Raw genomic sequence first — 24,597 nt, 5'->3', positions numbered from 1 at the left:
CCTCTGACCTCTCTCCCTAATCAATGATTTCAATTTGTGCATTGATAAAAGAGAACAGGCTTAATGCAAGGACTAGACAAAATGCTTCAGGGGTCACATTAAAAATGCAAAGTGGGAGCTATCTCCAGCGCCCTCACTGGACGTTGTCCAAATATAATATTGTACCCCTGCAGCAATTATAGGGATCGCTGGAAGGGTGGCGACTGCAAGGAAATGAACTCAGGATCAATCTCAGCACTTATCAGGATATAAGTAAGTCGGCCGAGGTTCAAGGAGACTTCAGGAATCTGTCTGGCACCTGACGCAGTGCAGCTCTGGCTGGGAGAGGACGACTGCCAGTCGGGACTCGACTTTTCAGCCCATTTAATTATGCTGCGTCTTTCCTTACACGTTCCTCAAATGTGAATTCAACTCACTTTCAAAGATTCATCAAGTGTCACTGATATACCTATTGTAAGTTTTAAAAGATGCATTGCTTTCCATACAGTCCTCCTCTTATGTATGCTGTAGCAGGGGCGCATAATCAGGTACTATGATACAATCTATTTTCAAAGTCAAAGGGTGATGTATATCTTATATTTAATTCTACTGGCACTCTATGCAGCTCATATTCCCACCACTGGCATCTGGCTTGCATCATAAATGGGAGCCGTCCCGCTTCGATCAGTTACAACAGTCAATAAACATTTAAGATTAATTTCTAAAAAAATGCGCGTTGACTGGCATGACATGATTGCTGTGATTTTCAGTCTGCCGAAATCAAATTTGCTTGGCATTTTTAATCATAACAATACCTATTATAGACCTGAGGGCGTCCACGGTTGTTAAGGATCTCTTAACACACCTCTCGATCTAAATCAATGTGGTACATTGTGATGTAAATTGCCATTTGGGCTTTGAGTTTTCCACTCAGTGATTGAGAGTTCAGGCAGTCTGAATTATGTGCCAGGTCTTTCTAATGGTGGCTCATAATTTCACAGATCAATGAGCATTATCTATAGCAGTAAGAAAAAAAAAAGTTGAATTTGTAATGGGGCCAAACTCAATATTCTACACCCATTGTTCAGCAAGGACACGGCCTTTTGAATCCTGCTGTGCTGCCAAGTACCACCTTTGAAATAACCCACTTGTCTGATATTCCATCTGAATTGAGATTTTGCTTCGCCTCATTTCTGACACACTTAGTGTGCAGAACACTGAGGCTGAACTACCAAGAGGACAGCTGTGCCCAGGGGCCCGAAACCCCGGGGCCCAGGAAAGAAAGTTGACTAACCAACCTGCTATGCATACCACTGAAACACAGTCCACAGAGAGCAGATGGAATATAAGGTCAACAGGATTACTGCAGCGTTTTGGAAAATAAATATATATCTTTTTTACAGAGTTAGATGAGAAAACAGATATTACTGCACATGCCAGTTATATATTAAATGTGAAAATGGACCTTTAAAGGACTAAGCTTATTCAATATAAATAAAGACATGGGAAACAACCGTCTAAAGTTATAATAATGTGGCAAGCAACACTGATAATGTTACCAATAACCCCCACTGTCAAAAATAGCACATGAACTACGGGGGTGCTTGTTCTGTCAGGGTATGTGAATGAATCTGAAGTTAAAAGTGACCTATGTCTGAATGATGGAATACTATCACTTTAACACACTGATGGAGGACAGAGTTGTTATGTATCCAATTGTCTTCATCCTGACGACAGCTCTTCAGGAAGCCATTTATTCCTCAGCTTTCTATCTTTATGCAAAGTAAATCAACTTCTGACACCTTTTCTACTAAACAGACAATTCAGTTTAATTTATAAAGTGCCAAATCACAACAACAGTCACCCCAAGGCACTTTATATTGTAAGGTAAAGACCCTGCATACATCCAGAGAAATGATCAGACAGATTGTGTTGCAACAATTATTTTTAATCCATCATCATGATAGCCTCATAGTTAATTGCTCACATTAAAAAAGGCTGGTCATGGAATAAAAACAACAAGAACAAGCACAGTGAAATTGTTGCTTTATTATCCTATTCTTTAAACTGTTCTTTTAGAAAGTTTAAAGAATATACTTAATCTTGCTATGTAAGTCTTCAGGACCATCGATATTGGGGTTTATCTCTATTTAAAGCCCCCATGTTAATTGGATATGCCTGCTGGCTTTTGTGTGTAATCCAACCAATAAGCCCGCAAGCTAAATAATTACATCATACAAGCATTTCCAGTTTTAAAGAGGACATGTTACAGTGTGATCATTTCCAGCTACATTCCTTATAACATGCAAGTAGCTTTGCATGAGTTCAAAACAATCTTTATTTATCAGTTACTGGGCCGTGCACCTCCTCACCTCTGTCTGAAACAAGCTGTTTTAGCTCCTTTATCTTAGGTCAATCTCTATTCTGATTGGCTGCCCCGTACAAACAGAACAGAATAGAATAGCCGTTTATTTTGAAAGGCTGAACAGCAGGTGGGAGGGGGTGTCTGTTCTCACAGTTGTTGCTTTAGATCAGCGGTCCCCAACCTTTTTTGCGCCACGGACCGGTTTATGCCCGACAATATTTTCACAGACCGGCCTTTAAATACAACAAAATAAAACTAGTACCGGTACCGAAAAAAGAAGATTTATTCATAACACACGTGAAAAAACCAAGGAAAACTGAGTAAACGATAAAACCGATAACAAAATAACGCTGAAAACCGATAAAAACCCTGAAAACCATACATTTCACACCTGAGCCTCAACTCTCGCGACCCGGTACCAAACGACTCACGGACCGGTACCGGTCCGAGGCCCGGGGGTTGGGGACCGCTGCTTTAGATGACCTGTGATATCACACAGAGCAAAAAGAAGATTTCTGACAGAGACCATTTAGAGCAGTCTGTGCTCTGAATGCCGTGTTCACACTGGCACTGCTATCTGATTGATACTAGCACGACGGACGTGATTACTTGTTTCTACCATCTTAGGTCAGAGGTTGACTTAACACTTTAGAGACAGACACATTTACATTCCAGGTCTCCAACAACAACAAAAAAAGTTTCAAAATACAAGATAGCTAAAAGTGTGTTTTTTATTTTATTGACTAATTATTGTGGAAAATAAAAATCCCAGTGATTTAGTGGCCATTACATAATCTGTCTTTATAAGGTGAGAGTGTAGGTATCTGTATTGATCTCGACATTAATGGCCCTGTATTTATTGGATCAATACAAGCACCACCTCTGGGTCCACTTTTAGGTTTTGTTTCATTCACTGTTTGGTTAGGCTTATGCTGGGCAGACACTGTGCGATTTTTTTCAGTCGCGTGATTCAGCTCCTGCTCAAACTGTACGATTGACTCGCAGGGGTTAGAAGTTCATAGGTCACGATGCAGGGTCTCACACTATACGGCCCGATGCTCTGATGCGACCTGAGTGCTCACACTGTGCGTCCATAAAATGAAGGTTATAACAGAAATTCTGTCGCTCGCTCTCTCTCTCTGTCTTTCACTCACACGGACACACCACCACCATCAACTTTGCTAAATTGCTAATGAAAAACATTGATCAGGCAGCTGTGATTGAGCAGCAGTGTAGATCCAACTATTTTCAAGGTTGTTGTGTCGTGATAATTTTGTGAGGCCACATCGAAAAGGCTCGGATGAGCTTTCCAAAGTTCTACAAGTTGTGCCTCCATCGCTTGTGTCCAGATCACACACTGCACTGCCGTGCTGCGCCGTCTTTTTCGCTGACATTTGTGTTTGCGCGTGCGCAGTGTGACACACTGCGGTGACACCCTCGCGACCAAGCGATTGATGATCGGGAGCTCGTCGTGAGGTGTCAATCGCTTCTCGTTACCCCACGTATACTACACAATGCACGACGCACGATGAAGGCCAAAATCGGGCCGATCGCCAAAACGGTTGCACGACTCAAAAATCGGCTCAAAATGGGCCAAAAATCGCACAGTGTAAGCCCAGCATTAGCCACCAAAACTGTTTGGTTATGGTTCTGAAAAAAGCACACTTTCAGGTAACATACAGCCTTTAACAAAACGTTTGACAACACATTACAAAAGTTGTTTTTTTTATGTTTAATCATCTTTTAACTTTAATGCATGAAAAGTAAACTGTTCTCTGGGGAAGAGACTGCTGCAGGGTTAGATGACCGAAACTATGACAAATACTTCTTAAACAGGGATCAGCTGCGCATGTTTGCCCGAGAATCATCTAAGAAGTTAATCCACCAGTTAGCAAGCAAAAGAAAGAGCTTTCCTGGTGATATTAATCTTTGCAACGTTCCAGCTCTCATGCTGTAGCTGCATTTATGCTGCTGCAAAGACGCTTTATTCACATATAGAACAGGTTTGTCGAGGCAACAAGGCCGGTGAAGGATTATGTTGCAAATGTGCAATTCATAACATCATAACTCAAAAGGATAGATACAGGTTACCATTCATGCAATCTGTAAACTCAGCACAACATTTAACAAGCTACAAAGGTGGCAAGATCCATCCCAGAATAACAGATGACTCCGAGCAGCCTTCTGTTCCTCATAAAGAGCTTAAAGAGCATGAAATTCAAACACAGGTAATAGAAGCCTGGCTGTATAATTATGCTCTTGTCTCATGCAGTGGTGCCTCCGTTTCTCTCTTTGCTCCAGGCCAGTTTGTGATCCAACAGGAGCTTCCAGAATAAGAAATGAGGAAGGGATCAGCAGTGTTGATGCAATTTGCAGCAGGCAAGTGCATTCATAGATATTTGCCCAAAAGACATGAATGGGTTAAGCTATTATGATCTGTGCGGGGCTGATAAATGGAGTCCTGCTGGGTACAGAGAAAAAGAAAACACCACTTTTTCTTTAAGGTATGTCTACACAGCCTACGGGGTGAGCATGCATAATCAGGGTGTAATTCAATTAATACGTTGCCTCCAAATATCCCGGGCGAAAAAGCTGCTATTTATTTGTAGTACGAGATGATAAACGGCGCGGCTCACTGAGCCGAAAACTGGATGGTCAATAACTAAGATAAGACGAAATCGTTTATCGATTTGAGATGATGTTGAAAAATCAGATTTATGGACGCAGGAGGACTAATACTGGGCCCGGAAAGGACATCCATCACCACAGGCATCCACATGGCCCAATAATATGAGGCAGCTTTATGGACACATTATGAGCAAGCTGTCTTAGGGTTTTTAAAGCAACATCACTCAGGATGTCAAACCCATACTGGTGTGCATGTACTCACTATCCATTCCTCAAAGACGTCCATAGCAGCAATAATCTGCGGTTTAGACGGGCACGCCATCGTCCAATAATGCCCCAAAGCTCTGGACATTTGATGCACAATCGCCTTGTGAATTTGGCGGTAAATGCTGTAAGCCTTTCTGTTATCTTTCTTTCACATGCTGCCCCCCTCTCCGAAACAATCCTTGTTAGTTAGAAGTCCCAAAGATGCCAGAGCAGAGAGAGAGAGAAGACTCATCAAAGTGCCAAGTATTGTGGTGGATGTCTGCAGACCCTGCTGGCTTCACAACCCAACCCTGTGTTCACGCCTACGCTGCCTCAAAAAGCAGCCACAGTAATTGCAGAGAGGCTATTGTTTTGGGTTTTTTTCCTCTTCTGGTTGTGCTTTTTTTTCTCCCCTAACTGCTTAAATAATTGTGTTGACAAATGGTTGGAGGAAATTTGAGACTTGAAGAGAGACCACGGGGTCAGATTGGAAATGACAGTCGCAGAAATTTGCATTGTTTCTAGCAGCGACTTGCCTTTTAAACGCCACAGCGTGTTGAATTTCAGCTTTCACAAAACTCCAGGTGCCTCTTCTTTACACTAGAAAAAAGGGCTTAATTTAACAAAGCGTGGCATTATCGCAATTTTATCGATGCCTCTAAGTCTTCAGACAGAGACAGCCTTTACTCTTGCGTTTCCAAGGAGGACAAAGACAGTTTCCGACAAAATTTCACAAACATCTGCTGTTTTTGTTTATTCCTCACAAACAAATTAGTGAAACATGAAAGCAGGACGCTTGTTTTTTCTGGGGGGGTTTAATTTAAAATACCCCAATATTTTTAACATATGGCAAAATTTTGACTGAAGGAAATTATATCAGCTGAAATCCATCAACGCGGCCCTCGAGGACAGGTCGAATGGGAATTAATGCTTTTAGCAAAGACTAAAAATTCAATTTGTGTTCTGTTAATCAAGTGCAAGAGTAAGATAAGTTTAGCCTCGGCATAAGGAGTATTGAAATTAGGCCTCCAGAGTTTTTTGAGAAACAACTTTATAGTCTAGGATTATAAACTCCAAAATGTCAGTTAAAAAGAAAAAAGACAAGCCCACACGCACACCTGCTGTGCACACCGAGCTGTTAAAATATATTGGAGCCAAACTCATGAGAGCTATAGATCTAATACGAAAACCACTCAGAAATTTATAGTGTAGCAAAATATATGCTGCTCATAAACCTGCGGCACCTATAAGTGCAATGTAAACAGTGGTGTTTGACTTGGAGATGGTCAATTGTGTCCTGCCTAGCTAAACAGAGCACAGCAGATCTTTGAGAGGTGCTTTTGGCATTATTATAAGCAGCCAGGGAGACGGGGGAAACATACTCATCCTTCATCATTTCAGGAGTCGAGCCCTGCCAGGTATTTAGAAGGCTTATTCCCTGCTGAGTTGCCCCGCAATTTAATCCAGAAGCTCCAGTCAGAGAAGACAGATGAATCGTGTCATCTTCCAAGAAGCAAGAGAGTTGACTGATCTGAAATCTCAAGTCAAGAAATAAAGAGAGAGAAAAAAGCCCCTCATTTTGGTCTCTCTTAGAGGGGATTAGGTCTAAGAGACATATCTCTAGGTGATAGCTCGTTCCAGTGATTTAAAAAGCTGCAAATTAAGAATTATATTATCTCATATCTAAATTATTTTAAAAAACCTAAAAGCCTTGGCTGTGACTATACGGTTTTTCACATGCACACTAACTATGAAGTTGGTGAGACAAGGCACATAGATAGATAGAAAGATCGATAGATAGACAGATATTTCAGCATTGCAGCAGCAAATTAACACTGATTACAAAACACGTAAAACACAGTCACACCTTAAATAATTGCTTTTAGAAAAAGTACACACGGTAATTAATAGTTATAAACTAAGAAAACCATTAAAAAAATCAATGTGATTCAGTAGAGTCAAGTCACAACAACAGTCACCTTAAAGCAAAATTTGTGTGTGTGACAAAAACTTTTTAAAAGTTGTGCGCATGATTTTTTATTATTTTTTTTGCTTTGTTTCCCTTCTTTTGTATCTTACAAGCAAAAAAAAAGGAAAAAAATACAGTGTTGGCAACACACCGCCTGTGAAATCTCCTTGGAATAATACTGTAACTTATCAAACTACTTTTTAAAACGGAGACATAGCATGGCAATGTGCAAAAGAGATTAGGCAAATACAAATACAAACAGTGTATCCTACCTAACATACGGCCAAATAGCTCCAGGGCAAAAGTGCAGTGGTTTCACTCCACAACCCTTCTGCATTCCTTTGTGCAGTTTTCTGGCAAAATGCAAATTTTGCTATATTTTTCATTACATTAGCAAACCTCCTCCCCATTGGCATCCACAGGCACTTCATCCATCTCTTCCGCCCTCACAGTAAGACCACTTTGACTGCTTTCAAACAGTAAAACCGCACTTCTTGCTGTACAAAACGTACACCTTCAACAGTACAGCTGTCACAAAGAATTATGTTTGAGCAAAAAGAATGTGTAGCATAAATTCTTTATCAGCATTTGTAGTACAAGATATTTTGAGATAACTTTGGAATAATTTTTCAAAAGCGGTACAGAATGCTAGACGGCTCACTAAATTACAAAATATCTTTCCTTCACACAAATAAAGACTTTTCTAAAGTTAAATTACACAGAACTGAAAAGGTAAGCTAATTCAGAACAACCTCTAGTTGTTGTTTGAAACTGGTTTCCCACAGACTCCCATGTTTAAAATGGCCAGCTTCACATAATTAAAACATATATTTACTGTCTGGAGCAAAATGCTTTAATAGTTTTGGTCTCAATGTATAGTATTAACATTTTCACTGTCACCATTTTTGGCTTCAAAAATCTGAATGTGGTGGTAAAAGTGTTTTCAGAGTCCAAGATAACAAGCTTTCACATTGGTTCCTATAGGACCGGAGGTCTTTTTGTAACCACAGCTATCACCACCTGATGGCCTTCAGATAGAATAAAGGTTTAAGGAACTTCTGCATTGGATTAATGTTTTGACTCAGAAGGCACGGCCATGTTTTATATAGTCTGTAGCTTATGAATTCAGCTAAAGTTCAACATCAGTAACATCATAGCACTCACACAGCTGTAGAAACTCTGTCATGCTAGCTAGCACACAGTACGAGTTATTGTAACTGACTGTAAAAAGTCAGCACAACGAAAATAAACTACACCTAAACTTGGTATATATCTGACCCAGATAGACTGCAGGTCATAACTTCTTACCTGAAGTTCAGTTCACCTGACACTCGAACTGGCGGCCGCCTCGGGTCTCTCCTCCTCCTGCCTCCCCTTCTCTTGTTGTGCCAAAAAATGATTTCCAATGTTTCCGTGTTATTTTTATGTGTAATATCGTAACGTATGCTGCTAAATAGACTTTGGTGAAGAGGTATTACAAAGGGGTTATATATAAAATTTAAAAATTTACCTGTTTCTCAATTATCTTTGCAACTGTGTTATTGTACTTACATTATAATCAATCATCTCCCTGTTGTCCACTTAAAATATGTTTACAGAACTATTTTTGCATTTGTTGCAATTTCAGCTGTCCTCTTGGCCACATTTAAAGTCAACAATGATTTTTTTTAACTGCATAAATAAAGGATACATAAAAGTCACTTCCAAAAACTGATGGCTTCTACATTGTTACAGGAACGTTGTTTGTTGCTCAAGATGATGTGATATCATTCATGAGTGATACATTTGACATATGTTTCAGATATTATAGACCAACAAGTTATTTATAGCAGTTTAAATACAAGCAATCAGTTTTTGGCAAATGCCGGAAATCTGTTTTTGGCAGACAATCACTTTTTGGCACAACACCCTCATCCACCTGCTGGCCTCTGTGGAAGCTCCACCACCAAACAACTTTGGTGGTGGAGCTTATTTTTACACATCGGCCAGCATCTGGCCAATCCACCACCTTTCATTGTTTATACCGTTACAAGAAAAACCCCCATCGGCCCATAAGAACGAAAAATCACCATCGGTCGACCGGGCCCGGTGGGCCGATGGCCAGTCCAGCTATGGTCGGTATGAGGGAAATTTCTTTTGCAGTTCGTCTGACTTGCGCTTTGGGATCTTTTAAACATCATTGGGCGTGTTGCTGCACGCTGTCTGTCCTGTCTGTAAGCGCAGAACAAGCGCTCACAAAGCAGCAGTTTGGGGATGACGTCACACACATGGGTCCTCTGTCAGAATATAGGAAAACCCGGACATTTTTATCATCTGCAATATCTCGAAATCCCCCCGGATAGAACGTGAAAAGAGGACATGTCCGGGGAAAAGATTACGGCTGGTCACCCAAATGATAATAGGAAAATTGATAAGAAGTTTATCATTCTGAAGTGTCTTTCATTTTCTTGTTGTTTACAATATTTTAAATTGTGTTTTTTTTATTTTGTTTTTGGGGATGCTTTATATGCAGTGTAATTCTTTGTTTTATCACTGAAGGTTAAAATTTCTTTCACTAAACCTGCCTGGACTGATTCGTCAAGTAACTTACGGATATTTGAGCGGCACTTTGCTCTGTTTCAGAGTTATGTACTGTAAATGTGGTTTAAACAACACTTTAACACTGAAAACATCTAACCTGCTGTCATTGTCATTTTTCCAGGAAATCTGAGTGTGTGCGTGTAAAAGAAGTGCGGGGATTGTTCCATGTATTGCAAATTATTTAATTTCAACTTGATTCACTGTGATAAGAAAAAAATGTAGCCTAACTCCTGAAACGGATTAATTTAATCTCATTTTTATAGTCATGGCATTTAATGATATATATATATATATATATATATATATATATATATATATATATATATATATATATATATATATATATATATATATATATATATATATTAGTCATTTCATTGTATGATTTATATTCTGCACAGCTTATGTGAAAAGTGGCAGTCCTGGAAAAGAAAAAAAAAATTGCAGTACCTTGTTGTGGATTTATTAAATGGATGATGAAGGTATATAATGTGAGACTGCATTATTTAAACCAACAGCAGAGTCAGAGCGTGCTTGTTTAAGCTCCAGTCAGTAGATACAAAGAAACACTGATACTTAAGCTGTTGTTGCCATTTTAGCTGGGCAGTGGCAGCACTGCGGGGGAGATAAAAACTGAGCCACGGGGAGCAAACACTGACTGTGTATTCTCTAGGGGCCTTTTCCACAAAGTGAGCATAGTCAGGACTTCACAAGTTTTATAAAACCAAACAAAACAATGGTAATTTCTGACAACTGATCCCCCAAAGGTGGATTTTAATTACTGCCTATAACAGAGAGGATGTAGCAGTGTTCCAGTAAAGTGTTTAAAATTAGCTAATTACAAGTATAACACTCAAATTTAATTCTGGATACAGTGTGATTAAACATAATTTCCTAATAAATGATCAGACTACATCGAGTTTGGTCATTTCTAATTTGGAAATCTAACACTGCAGATACTAAAAATATTGTACTACTTCAAATCTAGAGGAGGTTTGGCTTACAGACTTTGAACCTCTGGAGTCCAGGGTATAATTGGGCGTTTTTGACTACTTTTGATTTTACCTCTATATTTCACATTTACAAACTGTTTATCTTGCCTTGTTTGGTATCATTATTTTCAGCACAACCTCAAATATCTGAAATTGGAGGGGTTTTTTTTCATTTTGAAATACTGTATTAGCATAATTGATCTAAGTTCAGACAAAAAACTTAAAATCAGATTAGATTTTTATTTACTATCAGCACTGGCTTTGAGGAGATTATGTATGCGTATTATTGTATCAGTGCATGCATGCACTGATACACTGATCACACTGAAAGTAGTTCATGGCTCTCAACAATATTGTTTAACTACTATAGAATTACAAGCCAGAACTTGAAATCATCATCCCAGGACCACCCAATTGTGGACCTTCCTTCCTGCCCAACATTTTTGAAATTTTTTTCATAAATTTGTTTTTAAAGTCACATAGATGAAAATATTTACTTATGAGTAGGAACAAGAATGTTTTTCTTTTTTCTTTTTTTTTCAAAAACATGCACTATGATAAACCATCTGAAACTGAACTTCTGTTGAGACACTGGAAGGAAACATTGAGTTCACCTTCACCTGAAGTTAATTCAGAGATTTATATTGGCCCGTTGCACTGCACAAAATGTGTTTGAAATATGAAGCTAAATAAAAATAAATATATCACACTAAAGCTAAAAGTAAAAGCCACAAACACGAACCACACACACGTGTGACCTTCAGCCAAATGAATACAGTTTGTGTGTGTAGTGCTTTCTCTGTGTTTTCCTAATTCCTAATTGCTTTAGGTTACATATGTCTCAAATCGCAAAGCTAGCTATTGCTGTCTTTCACCACCATCACTCTCACAATGTCCCCCCCCCCCCCCTCTTTCTAAGCAACCAAATGCCACTTGTTGACATATAATTGTGTAATAGGGAAGGGGAGTCATGCTTTTTGTTTGTTTGCTAGGATGTACTTTATGCTTGCGAGTGGTTTACAAACTTTTCTTTTGTTTCTTCCTGCACTAAACGTGATGACGGTATTCAGGAAAAGGCATAGCATGAATTACTTATCATGATTTTACTTAGCATATCAGCACGATTAAAAAGACTGGTCTGAAGACCCCAGCCACAGATTTGAACCCATGGTGATTGTGCTAACCACCAAACGACCATGTTACCATGTTAATTGGTAACTTTATATTATGTTTTGCTTTAAGTACAAGTGGTTGGTCGTCTCTCTGTGTTGAGCCTTTGATAAATTGAAAACCTGTCCAGTGTGTACCTTGGGTTTTGGCCTTTGACCCCAACTCCTGCACAACTGGGAACCTGAATCGGATAAGCAGAAGAAAATAACTGGATGGATACTTATTGTCTTTACAAACTTTCAATACAATAGATAGTAGTGTGTAGACATGAACACAAAAAGTGCAGTCCTGTGAACAAAGCCTAGACCTAAATACATCCAATGAAGTAGATTGTAAAACTGCTGCCCTTTAGGTGCAAAAACATTAAGTAATTTTACATGACTGTGCACATACACACACACACACACACACACACACACACACACACACACACACACACACACACACATATATAACATTAGTTATCAAAAATATAAACATATCACAATGCAAACCACTGGTTTTATTGGTCAGGGGAAGGTAAATGTGAAATCTATTATCTGTTCACTCTTCAAAGTATCCTAAAGCGTCATGAAAACATCATGATATATACATTAAATGTTAATTAAAGGTTTAATTGTTTTAAATCACCCACTGCTGTAAAATCTAAAAACAAATGCAAGGAAAAAAGCTTTTTCCAAAGCCATTCACATTTCCAGTTGTAAAATGTCTGCAATTAAACAGCATGACCTAATAAACCAATGCAATCTGCATTTTGCCCCTGGCATTTTCATTCACCAGATTTGTTGGCAAAAAAATAAAATAGTTCCATTTATTGAGAACGAGCACTGATGTGTATAAACAAAACCCTTTTAAGAGGAGGAATTTTCCAAGTCACTGAGTAGCTTCGCACATTGACCAGAAGAGGAAGAAGAGGCTGATTGATTATTTCGTTTAATCTCGCTGCCACACCTCCTCCCCATACCACTTCTCCTCCCCTCTCCTTTCCCTCTTGCCTTTTACACTTTCGCATGGTTTTCATCATTACTGTAAAACATACTGACACATCCAATTCCTCTTCATATCTGTGGCGAGCAATTTCAGTCACCACAGCTTTGTCCTCTCTAATCGCCAATAGAGTCACACTAAACTCCTCAAGCTTCTCCATCTCCATTCTGCTGTGAAGAGTCCATCCATTAGCCTTGCACCTCATTGCTCCCATCTCCTGACCCAGAAACCAGAGGAAAACAGTGAGGGCCTCATATTCATTCATTCAATGCTGTGGTGCGCTGGCACCCGTTATTGGCTTTTAGGCAATGTGCCTGCACTGCTTTGTGTTATTGATGAGATTTAAATTGTACCCGGGGACAGTGTTTTATGCTTTAGTGCATTAGAAGTCACTTGGCTGTGAGTGATGCCGAACCACTTTACACAGACCGCACATCACATTATTCAACAAAAGTTTGACTATTGGTTTTAGTTCAGCTAAGGTTTGATTTTCCATCCATTTTTTAGCCAGTGGGTCAGGTAGCAGCACTGCAATAATAAGTACTCAGCAAACACTTTGAGTTCAGCAGATTTAAGAAGCTTTATCCAACCTTTGAAGAAATTGCAGGACACACTAGACAGAAGATGACAGAGCTGTGTGTCTTCCCATAGGTGCCAAATGACTACAAGTAAGGTAAAACTGTTATATGGTCCAAAAATATTCTTATTACCGGACTGAAACAATAGCAACACATAGAATCTGACAAAACCTAAAAAGAGACTACTGTAGCAGTGATGCACTGTAGCAGCTGTTTTTAACAATGGGACAAAATAAATAAATCTGTTACTTATTTTTAGAAGAGTCGAGTAGCTCTTATTACGTGTATAGCCCAGCTGTGGCTGAGTGACTGCAGTCTTAGCACATAGATCGGAAAATGAAGACTGAAGCCACTGTAACCACTTTTACCACAAAGAGGCAAGAGAGACAAAATTAACTTCTATTTGGCTAAATGTGCTGTTATGTTATAATACTAAGTACAAGGAGTAGAAGTGAAGGTAAAAATTCTTTAGTAAGAATCGAAAAGCATGTTTGAATGATGAGTAAGAGCAAGGCAAAGCAAGCCCTACTATCTTTTCCTTGCATCTGTAATATCAATGACAAACCTCTCAACCATAGCTGGCCCGATGGTGATTTTTCGTTTTTATGGGCCAATGGGTTTTTTTCTTCGTTTTTTTCCCGTAACGGTATAAACACTGAAAGGTGGTAGATTGGCCAGATGCTGGGAGATGTGTAAAGATAACTCAATTGTTTGGTGGTGGCTTCCACAGATTCAGTAACATTAGCAAGTGGTGGAGGCCAGCAGATGCAACACGCTGGCAGGTGGATGAAGGAAAGGCAGGAGGAGCAGAGACCCGAGGCGGTGAACTGAACTTCAGGTAAGAAGTTATGACCTGCGGTCTATCTGTGTCAGATACAAACCAATTTTAGGTGGAGTTTATTTTCGTTATGCTGACTTTTTACAGTCAGTTACAATAACTCGTACTGCGTACTAGCTAGCATGACAGAGTTTCTATACAGCTGGGCGGGTGCTATGATGTTAATGATGTTGAACTTGTTTTATCTTATTTTATTTATAAGGTTAGTTATTAGAGTTTCCAACCGTCCCATAAAAAACGGAATCGTCTCGTATTCAGAGAAAATATTACGCGTTTCGTATTGAGGTGAAAAGGAACACAGTTTGTCCCGGACTTCAGCTACAATGAAAAAGACACAAAGCTGGAGTTATTCTGTGTCTTTGCTGCACAGGTGCCTCTTCTTCTCTCATTCTACCCCCCCTCCCTCCTGTTTCTACTTCAATCATTAAACTGATCAATGATCAGCTGATCGGCTTTTCTCTCTTATTTATTTATCGCCCACTTTGCGCCAGAAAGAGGAAACCAGCGGATGTCGCACTAAACAACAGCAGCACGTTTAAGCTTGATCAGCTGTTGTTAGAATTTATTTAATATTAATATCTAGTATCAGCTGATGTTTGATCAGCTGAGCCACAGCTGTAAAAGCTTGCTGGTCATGATGTCGGTTTGGTTATCTGGTGAGAGGGAAACATGAAGATGATACTAGGAGATTTCCTTACTGAATCATCAGAGGTGAACAGATGATGGAGAAACAGGTTTACCTTTTAGGTGACATGAATGAGTTGAAGGGAAGTTATGAACTGTTTCTGAGAGACAAATAACACCAGGATCCTTTTTTAGACTGACAGCTGGTAACTGTGCAGGGGCGGATCTAGCAAAGTTTTGCCAGGGGCCCAGGTAGGGCATTAACAGTGAGAGGTGGGCACAAGGAAATACTTTTCTTTCTTTTTCTCATTTAAAATGTCTCGCTTTTAACAAATAATTATCTGAATCTTACAACAAACGTTTTCATCTGATGTAAAATATATAGAAATCCATTATTGTACATAGTAATTTTTTTTTAGGGTCCCATCATAATTTCTTCAGAAGTAGCTAAGTACTGTATATGATGCCAGTATTTTCCCACGTTTTCTAGATACTGTACCAGTACTGTGTATAAAATGCCATCAAAATGTCAATTAAGTTTTATTCTTTCTCACTGTTGTTGTTCACATGGTTGCAGTGCTACCGGGATTTATTTTTGGGAGCATTTCAAGTTGCTATACATCAATGCAACCATTACAGCCTAAATTTTAATAATATGAATGCATTAAGTGCATAGTAATTACATAAATTGCAAATAAAGTGCAATAAACTACAAAAAAATTTAAAATCGTTTTTGTTTTTTAACATATATTTCTGGTTAGAGAAATTTAAGAGGCTTATCCCTCAAAACCGCAAATACAAAAAAGTTGCACAAACTAGTTTCCCACCACAGGAAATTTATTTTGAGTGTCTTCATAGTTTTGTTTTTGAAATACACCAATTTTATATACTGCAGGAAAAACGAAAATAAATATTATAGTGCAAATTTGCAAAAAAGCAGCATATGCATCCAAGTAAACTATTTCCAGCAGTTCAATATGAGTCCTAAGCATCCCAGAAATGACACAGAAAGTCATAAAGTCAAACATAACTTTTAAAAACACCAGTATAAGCTCATGAGGCCTTGATGGTAAAAAAAAACAAACAAACCTACATTTCCGCGAAAATGACGTCACTTCCGGTTTCGGGCAGGTCATGGCGGACATGCGATTCACGCTGATGGACGTAGGAAGTGTTATGAACAGCTGATTGGATCGGCAAAGCGAGTTTCTGGAATATTATGTTTTTGTTGCTGCAAGCGCTTTTTATGCAGTTTTTGCAAAGCTATATGTGGAAGGAAACCGTGACCTAGGACAAGCTGATGGCATAAGATGTAAGTACAACTCCTCCGGTTTCATATGCAAAAAAAATATTGCGCTAGCTCACATGGTTGCAGTGCTACCGGGATTTAAAAATAGTCACGCAAAACGGAGCATGCCCGCTCTGACCGGTTTTAAAGGGTTAATGCGTATTTGAGTACACAGAGCTGTTTTGAGTATCTGTTTGTACTCAAACACAGTGTAAGACGAATACCATTTACCTTAAATCTACAATAACTTTTGACCTTCTAGTTGTTCTAAATGTTATCACAACAGGCACTAATACACAGATGCGAGTGTTGCATCACTTTCCTCGTAAGCTAGCAAACAACAGTAACACAGCTCAGGAAGGATAAACACTATATAATTGCTAACTAGAGGCATCTTTAAAAATTCAGTCTTTCATTGGTATGTCTACTCTTTTTTCCTTTTCTTTATCCATCCATCCATTCACTTCCGCTTCCCTTTTCATGGTCGCAGGGGGTGCTGGAGCCTATCCCAGCTGTCATAGGGCAAGAGGTGGGGTACACCCTGGACTAGTCGCTAGTCTGTCGCAGGGCTAACACACAGAGACAGACAACCATTTGCGCTCACATTCACACCTATGGGCAATTTAGACTAATCAATTAACCTATCCCCACAGTCTTTCAACGGTGGAAGGAAGCCGGAGTACCCGGAGGGCAGAACATGCAAATTCCACACAGAAAGACCTAAGCCTAATGGTAGAATTTAACTCAGGACCTTCTTGCTGTGCGGCAATAGTGCTAACCACCATGCCACTGTGCTGCCTTTTGTTTATACAAACTATATTAACTATACAACATTCCTTTTTTTAACAAAGAGAAGGGTGGAAAGGAGTATTCATGAATATGTTCTTTGCCTGTGTTAGCAACTGGTCAATGGATTTAGTTTATTTACTTATGTGTGCTAACCTTATGGTCACAGCCATTATGCTTAATGTTTACTGGCAAATGCTTTTTATTCTCTTCCAGCTCCCAGTTTTTTGTCACTGTTTCTTTTTTATTTTTATATTAAAAACCATGTTTAAGCCACTGATAGTTAGCATCGCAGTTAACGCTAACAGCACTGTTACTGTACAAAATCCAAAACACTTCCCTTTTAACCTTCGATAAAACAGTTCACTTTTATGCTAGGAACATATAAAATTCTAAATGAGATAACTGGCACCTTGGTTTTGTTACATACTGAGCAAGTAGAAAGCTGACTGTTGTGAACCTCCATAAATCCCAAAGCTCTCCAAAGCCTTCTAGCGCTGGGTACCTAGCGCTACCTGTTAAATGCTTCTGTGCTTGTTTCATGATAATTCAAGGTTCAAGGGTTCAAGGTTCTTTATTTGTCACATGCATAGTTATACAAGTATAACACACAGTGAAATGTAGCCTGACACACTCCTCGACATGTGCAAAAAAATTTGGGGGGGTGTAGAGGAAGAACATTATATATATATATATATATATATATATATATATATATATATATACATATATATATATATATATATATATATATATATATATATATATATATATATATATATATATATATATATATATATATATATATGTGTGTATATATATATATATGTGTGTATATATATATATATGTGTGTATATATATATATATGTGTGTATATATATATATATATATGTGTGTATATATATATATATATATGTGTGTATATATATATATATATATGTGTGTATATATATATATATATATGTGTGTATATATATATATATGTGTGTATATATATATATATGTGTGTATATATATATATATATATGTGTGTATATATATATATATATATATGTGTATATATATATATATATATATGTGTGTATATATATATATATGTGTGTATATATATATATATGTGTGTATATATATATATGTGTGTATATATATATATGTGTGTATATATATATATGTGTATATATATATATATGTATATATACATACATACATACATACATACATTGGGTGAATGTGCAGTAGTAGCAGCAAGCAGGTGAATTCTGTACATTAATATGAATAGACATCTGACTATTTTACAGGATAGACAATATAAACATATTTAAAATTAAAGGAATTGAAATGTACATTGTGCCTTGGTTTAGTGTCTGGAAGAGTCCTGTCTCAGTCAATTATAGATGATGTGAGAGGGCGGGTGTGTGTGTTTAGGGCACGGATGGCTTGGGGATAGAAGCTCTTCTTGAGTCTCTCTGTCCTTGCCTGGAAGATGCGGAACCTTCTACCAGATTGCAGAAGTTGGAACAGTTTGTTGCCAGGATGGGACGGGTCCTTCAGTATCTGCGCTGCTCTAGTCCGGCATCTCCTGGTGTAGGTGTCCTGAAGCGGGGGGAGAGCAATCCTGCAGCAGCGTTCTGCTGTACGGATCACTCTCTGGAGAGCTTTTTGGTCCTTCACACAGCTGTTCCCAAACCACGATGTCATGTTCTGTGTGAGGATGCTCTCCACAGCGCCTGTATAGAAAATCCTGAGGATCTTTGGAGAGACCCTGAACTTCCTCAGTTGTCGTAGGTGATACAGGCGCTGCCTAGCCTTTTTGGTCTGGACCTGAATGTGGGCAGCCCATGTCAGGTCTGAGGAGATGTGGACACCAAGATACTTGAAGGACTGCACCCTCTCCACTGGATTTGTTATAATTTGTTATAAATCAAATCTGACTGAGCACAGGAAAATTCCAGACCTGGTGGGAGGATGTTGGTAGCAATCAAATTCAGATTTTAACCAAGCGACCTAAATGTCGTTTTTTTTTTTTCTTTCTTCTATTTATACAAAGAACAAACACATTAGGTTCCATAATAAAAAGTTTAACTAAAATGCTATCTAATGTCTCTTTAATGATTCACAGCAAGTTTGATTCAAGGAAGGATATTTCTTAACGCAAATCTATATTATATTACTCTTTTAGTAACTCGCAGAGTTACCTGAGTAGAAATTAAATTGTGTAAAATCACGTATTGTGTATATATAACTGAAGTTATTCGCAGTAATCAAACAGAAACACTATCTTTCAGCTTTGTATCAGACTTTCTAATGTACTGACATCAGACCAGTGTTCACAAGTGCATCTTGCTGTGCTGTGGTCTGTTAATACAGGCTGCTAGCACTGTTCAAAAGCTAAACTCCAACTCTGAGGGGGAAAAAAAGAAAAGACCACAAGAGCTCCCCTCTTTCCATTGTTACTTCAGCTATTAGTCTGCTTTAAAGCCATGACTTTAAAGTTTTTGAAAGCTCTGCTGCTTGTGTGGAAGGCAGAGGTATGTGGTCTAATATGCCTCCAGTCAGGTCAAGTTGGGCAGCACTTAGCATGGGGGAAAAGCAGTAACCTGAAGTCTGTGGGACAGCTCTTAAACGGCTTCCTCTGGCTGTTCTCAGAAAGGCCTGTAGGTAAGTAGGTGGATCACTCACATCTTTCAGTGATGCCAGAATGGTAACCATTCACATTTTATTATGGTGTATCCATATAAATGGCCCACCCTGTACACCTGTCCCTATAGTTAGGTGTGATTAAATCTGATTATTTTCTCTGCTTGTTCTCTTATTATATTATATTGTTAGCCCTGGACTAGCAACCTGTCCTGGGTATACCCTACAACTCACCCCGTGACAGTTATGATAGGCCCTTCCACAGCAGGATGACAGGTTAAGAAAAAGAGTGGCTGTATTATTGTATTTTACTCCCTTGACTTGCAATATGTGTATTAAGTAATTAATATGTAGTAATTAAGTAATGCGTATTTGAGTACACACAGCTGTTTTGAGTATCTGTACGTACTCAAACACAGTGTAAGACGAATACCATTTACCTTAAATCTACAATAACTTTTGACCCTCTAGTTGTTCTAAAATGTTATCACAACAGGCACTAATACACAGATGTGAGTGTTGCATCACTTTCCTCGTAAGCTAGCAAACAACAGTAACACAGCTCAGGAAGGATAAACACTATATAATTGCTAACTAGGTGGCTGGCTCAGGAAGTAGAGTTTGTTTTACACTAATCAGACAGGTTGGTTGGGTATCCAGTCTGCCATTTGAAATTTCCTCAGGCAAGTTATTGAAGCCCAAAAACTCTAGCCCTGCCGTGTTGTGTTTGTGTGTGTATGGTAGTGGTGGTTGGGTGGTTCTCTATTAATGGATGTCAATGGGTACATGTAGCATCCTGCCGTGCGATTGCATTTGCCCCTAACCATTGGGAACCCTCATGTTAACTTTTATGGAGTGGAAAAAAGTTAGCGTTCATCCTCCAGCTTTACTGTTTATGTTATGCTAACATAGCTTTGTCACGCTAGCGATCACGTAGTACATCATTATATACCAGCTAGTCCAACTTCAGTAATCCTACAAACATCATTGCTGTTTAGTTTTCTGTCTTCATTTATGTTGGAAATGATAGCAGAGCTGTATGTTTTAATTTGTTTCATAAATCTCTCAGTCAGAACATGTTAAATTGTATTTAGATGGAAGCTAGCGAGCTAACTTCCTGCTAACTTCTAACTCCATTAAATGTCATCAATTCCATTTTCATGAAAAAAGTAGGACAGGGTGCAAAAAAGGCTTGAATCTTGCGAAGATATCTTATATTACTTATATTACTATCAAAATTAAGTTATCATGGACACTAATGGGTGATGGCAACATGAAGATGTAGCTATGGATACATATCAGTCAGTAAATCATGTCTGCGATGTTTGCTCAAGCAGAGAAGAAAGTTGTCCTGTTCGCGTGAAGTGACTTGTTGGTGAAACTTGGTACAATAAAGTGTGTAATGTGCTCAAGATGGAGACTTCACATTGTCCGGTGCCTGTTGGGTTTGACACTTTATTCTCCAGAGGTTAACAGCACTGAAGGAGAGCTGTATTGGATGCCAGCTTAACAGGAGTGCAATCTGGATTGGTATTTAAAAGATAATGGTAAGGCAAAAACCAATTAGCTTTGTGCTCTGTGGCTGCCACACGCTCACAGCTGTTGTCAGTGCAATTACAGGGTCACTACCGCTGCCAGGTAGAAGCCTATAGCTTGACACCAGCCAAGCTAGTTTTGCTGCAGAGCTAATTACAGAGATGATTATTGCTGAGCAGTGGATAACTTTTCCTTCAGAGTTTTAGTTTTGATTATTTGTTATCTTTTATCTCTAATAAACAGTACTTTAGCAATGTCCTCCTCCCCAGCATTTGCTGATCAGAGCAGAACCTCAATTAAGACTGGATCTAATTGTATGATAAGAAAGATAGATTTCATTGTTTTTGTGTTTTATCATGTTTCTTAAACCAAATTGAGAGTCTCATGAGGTTATGAGACACAAATTATTTGCAGGTCTATATTACAGTTACCAGATGCCAATTCTGGTTTCCTTCATTAAAGTCTCAGTTATTAGTCGCCTACACATCAACCACCCTCTATAATCTTAAAGGACTCACATGCCTAAAAAGAGATGCAGATTATCTAATACCACCGTAGCCCCTGTGGCTTTATGAGAAGACTGCATTGAGCAACTGTAACTTTTAAGAACCTGCTTCACTTTAGCATAGTTAAGTTATTCTGCATATGACATCATGCAAACATTTAAATATAGACAAAAGATTTCTACCATTAACAGTGATCTTTTTCAGCCTGGTCTCTTGGTATAATGTGAAAAAGTTAGTTAAAAAAAAAACTAACTTAAATAAATGCAATTCAACTCAACTGTAATTCAGCTGTTTCATGCCTACATCATGCACAGTTAGGTCCATAAATTTTTAGACAGTGACACATTTTTTTTTAAATTTTGCTTCGTACACCACAGCAGACCATTTTAAGTCAAACAACAAAGATGGGATTGAAATACAGAGTTTTAGCTTTAATTTGATGGGTTTAACAAAAGTATGGCTGCCAGATGAACTAGACCACTACTCTTTACTGATGATGTGATGACTCATAGAAGTAGCAGGATGAAATCTGAAGCTTGCTATGCGATAATCTTAAATTATGCAGCTGCAGCTACAACACTGGTCAGACTGAGCTTCACAATGGAAATACACAATGACCCAATGAACACTGCAAGAGCAACCCAACAGTTTCTCAAGGGAAAGAAGTGGGATATTCTTCAATGGCCAAGTCAGTCTGATCTCAACTCAACAGAGCATGCTTTCCTGTAGATAGATGATGGACAGCTGTAATTACTAAACAAGTAATGCAATAATTTTGTTAAATTCTTGAATCAAAGCTGAAAGTTTGCGCTTTAAACACATCTTGACTTGATTTAAAATGCAATGTTGTGGTGTGCAAAATTATAACAAAAGAATAATTTTAAAGAAAAACAAAACAAAAAAACAACCTATGGACGTCACTGTTTGATGTTGCAAGCAAGAAAAATGAGCTTTTAAGAAGAGGCAGTTTTTGTTGTTGAACCATAACCATGATCTTTTTATAAATATAACCCAGTTTCTTTGATCCTAAACATCTCCTAAAATTAAGGGCTTCTGCAGCAGAAAACTTGACACATACTAACACCAACCCATCAACTCCTCCAACCTCCAGATGTCTACTTGATTGCCCTTTTAACTGCACAAGAAAAATAATGTGTACAAGGACATGTTAAATGTGATAATTTCTAACATCATTTAATTTAAGCAAAGCCGTTGCTTTATTACTATAGTCTTTTTTGTTTTAAATCTACAGTCATAACTGCCATTCTTCCCCCTCAATTGACTTTAACTATGACAAAATGAAGACTTTAAGGAACACCTCATGCATCTGTTCACCTTTGATTGGATTGAGGCTTGTGTTTCCATGGCTACCTGGTAAAGTCTAAGACTGATGAGCACTAAAACAGAAATAAGGCCTTCAGTCTGAATCCCGTGAAACCAAACTTTGAGAGTTGACAGCCAGCACACAAGGTGAACTTCCTACAATACGACACTTTGCAGGACAGTCCATCATTAACCAGAAGACAGCTTAATTAAAGGGATCAGAAGAAGATATGTGGAATATAGCTTGACATTTTAACTGCTCTTAAAAGTGCCTTCTTTTGGCATGGCTATAAGATGAACAAAGGTTATTACCAGGACATTAAGAAGGATAAAATGGTTTCAGAGACTCATCAGTTCACCACCATGGCTTTAATATATTCTCTGCCTTGTTATACATGGACTAAAAAGTCTCTAAATACCGCAAGATATAGAGCTTTTTCAAAATAGGCTTCAACTTTGACCATTGTTAAAGCTGTTCCACCCCTCTCTTTCCATGCCTTTCATCTACATCCATGCAAAAACACATTAGCGCTGATCTACAGGTGCAGATGGACACATACACAAAGAGCAAGAGAAAAACACTGTTTTTTTTTATTTATTTTTTACCATTTAAGAGGCCAACCTAAAAGACTGTGAGTAATATTCGGCATATCTTTCCACATATTTGCATGTATTTCACATCCTCTCTTGCAGATGTACAGACACCCACACATGGCAGAACCAGCTGGCCATTAACAGCAGCAGGACTGTCCATAATGATTTCACCTGTCAAGTGTGATCCCGCCGCTGCAAACAGCAGAGTGCAATGGCCACCGGGAGTTTCAAGTCAGCGCTGACAAATGGTCAAGGTTGGCAGTGGATCAGGAGACTTGGGGCCTGTCTGACTTATCACTCTAGCAGCAGACACTATTACAGCCACTGGGTTTGTCTGCAGGCAGCTGTAGTCTCTCAGTCTTCTTCTCACTTGCTCACGCTGTCCCCCTCCTACTCCTTCTCCTCCTCCTACTCTGTCAGACGGTTTTTCTTTCTCCTTATCGCCTGCAATTCCAAACTGAAGTCAAAGATCCTTTATCGGAATGGCTCTTCAAAAATTAACAATACTGCCAAAACACGGGAACTTTTAAAAAGTGTACCCCAGTGAAAGATGACTGGGCATGCTTGCTTGCTTCTTGACAGCTCGCTTTACACTCATGCAATTGCACATATTTAAAATTGTAGCTGTTCAAATATGACCAGAGTTTTTTTTTTGTTTTGTTTTTTTTTCCTTTTTCCTTTGTGCAGCTTGGGCTGATCCTGACAAGGGCCTGAAAGTGTAAGAAAAATTTGTTTGTCTCGGCTTCTTTCTTTTTTCTTTTTTTTTTTTTTAATAAATCAAAAATTCATGGAGTGTGTAGCTTGTTCCACCCAAACACCTAGGATTTTAGACATCCTGCACTGGGACATTGGAAGCAAAGGTATGACGCTGGAAAACGTTTATTCCAGCAGACTTGTTCACTCGTCCCCTCGTGTTCATTTCCTTGTCTGAATAGATTTTATTGTTAGACCACTGGTTTCCTCAGACATG

General features: G+C 38.6%; 1 long non-coding RNA gene across 1 annotated transcript in view; it reads left to right on the top strand.

Moving 5' to 3' along the window:
* The window catches only part of LOC143413367 (uncharacterized), a 37,696-nt gene extending 13,337 nt beyond the window's left edge, over window positions 1-24,359 (top strand). The window contains exons 2-3 of the long non-coding RNA XR_013094003.1: window positions 14,225-14,332; window positions 23,727-24,359. This is a non-coding gene — a long non-coding RNA (uncharacterized LOC143413367). The remainder of the gene's footprint in view (window positions 1-14,224; window positions 14,333-23,726) is intronic.
* The last annotated feature ends 238 nt before the right edge of the window (window positions 24,360-24,597 follow it).

This window comes from Maylandia zebra, linkage group LG17 (genome assembly GCF_041146795.1).
Source record: "Maylandia zebra isolate NMK-2024a linkage group LG17, Mzebra_GT3a, whole genome shotgun sequence".
NCBI classification, from domain to species: Eukaryota; Metazoa; Chordata; class Actinopteri; order Cichliformes; family Cichlidae; genus Maylandia; species Maylandia zebra.
Note: the sequence above shows the minus strand (reverse complement) of the source record. Positions and strands in the feature narration are given on the sequence as shown.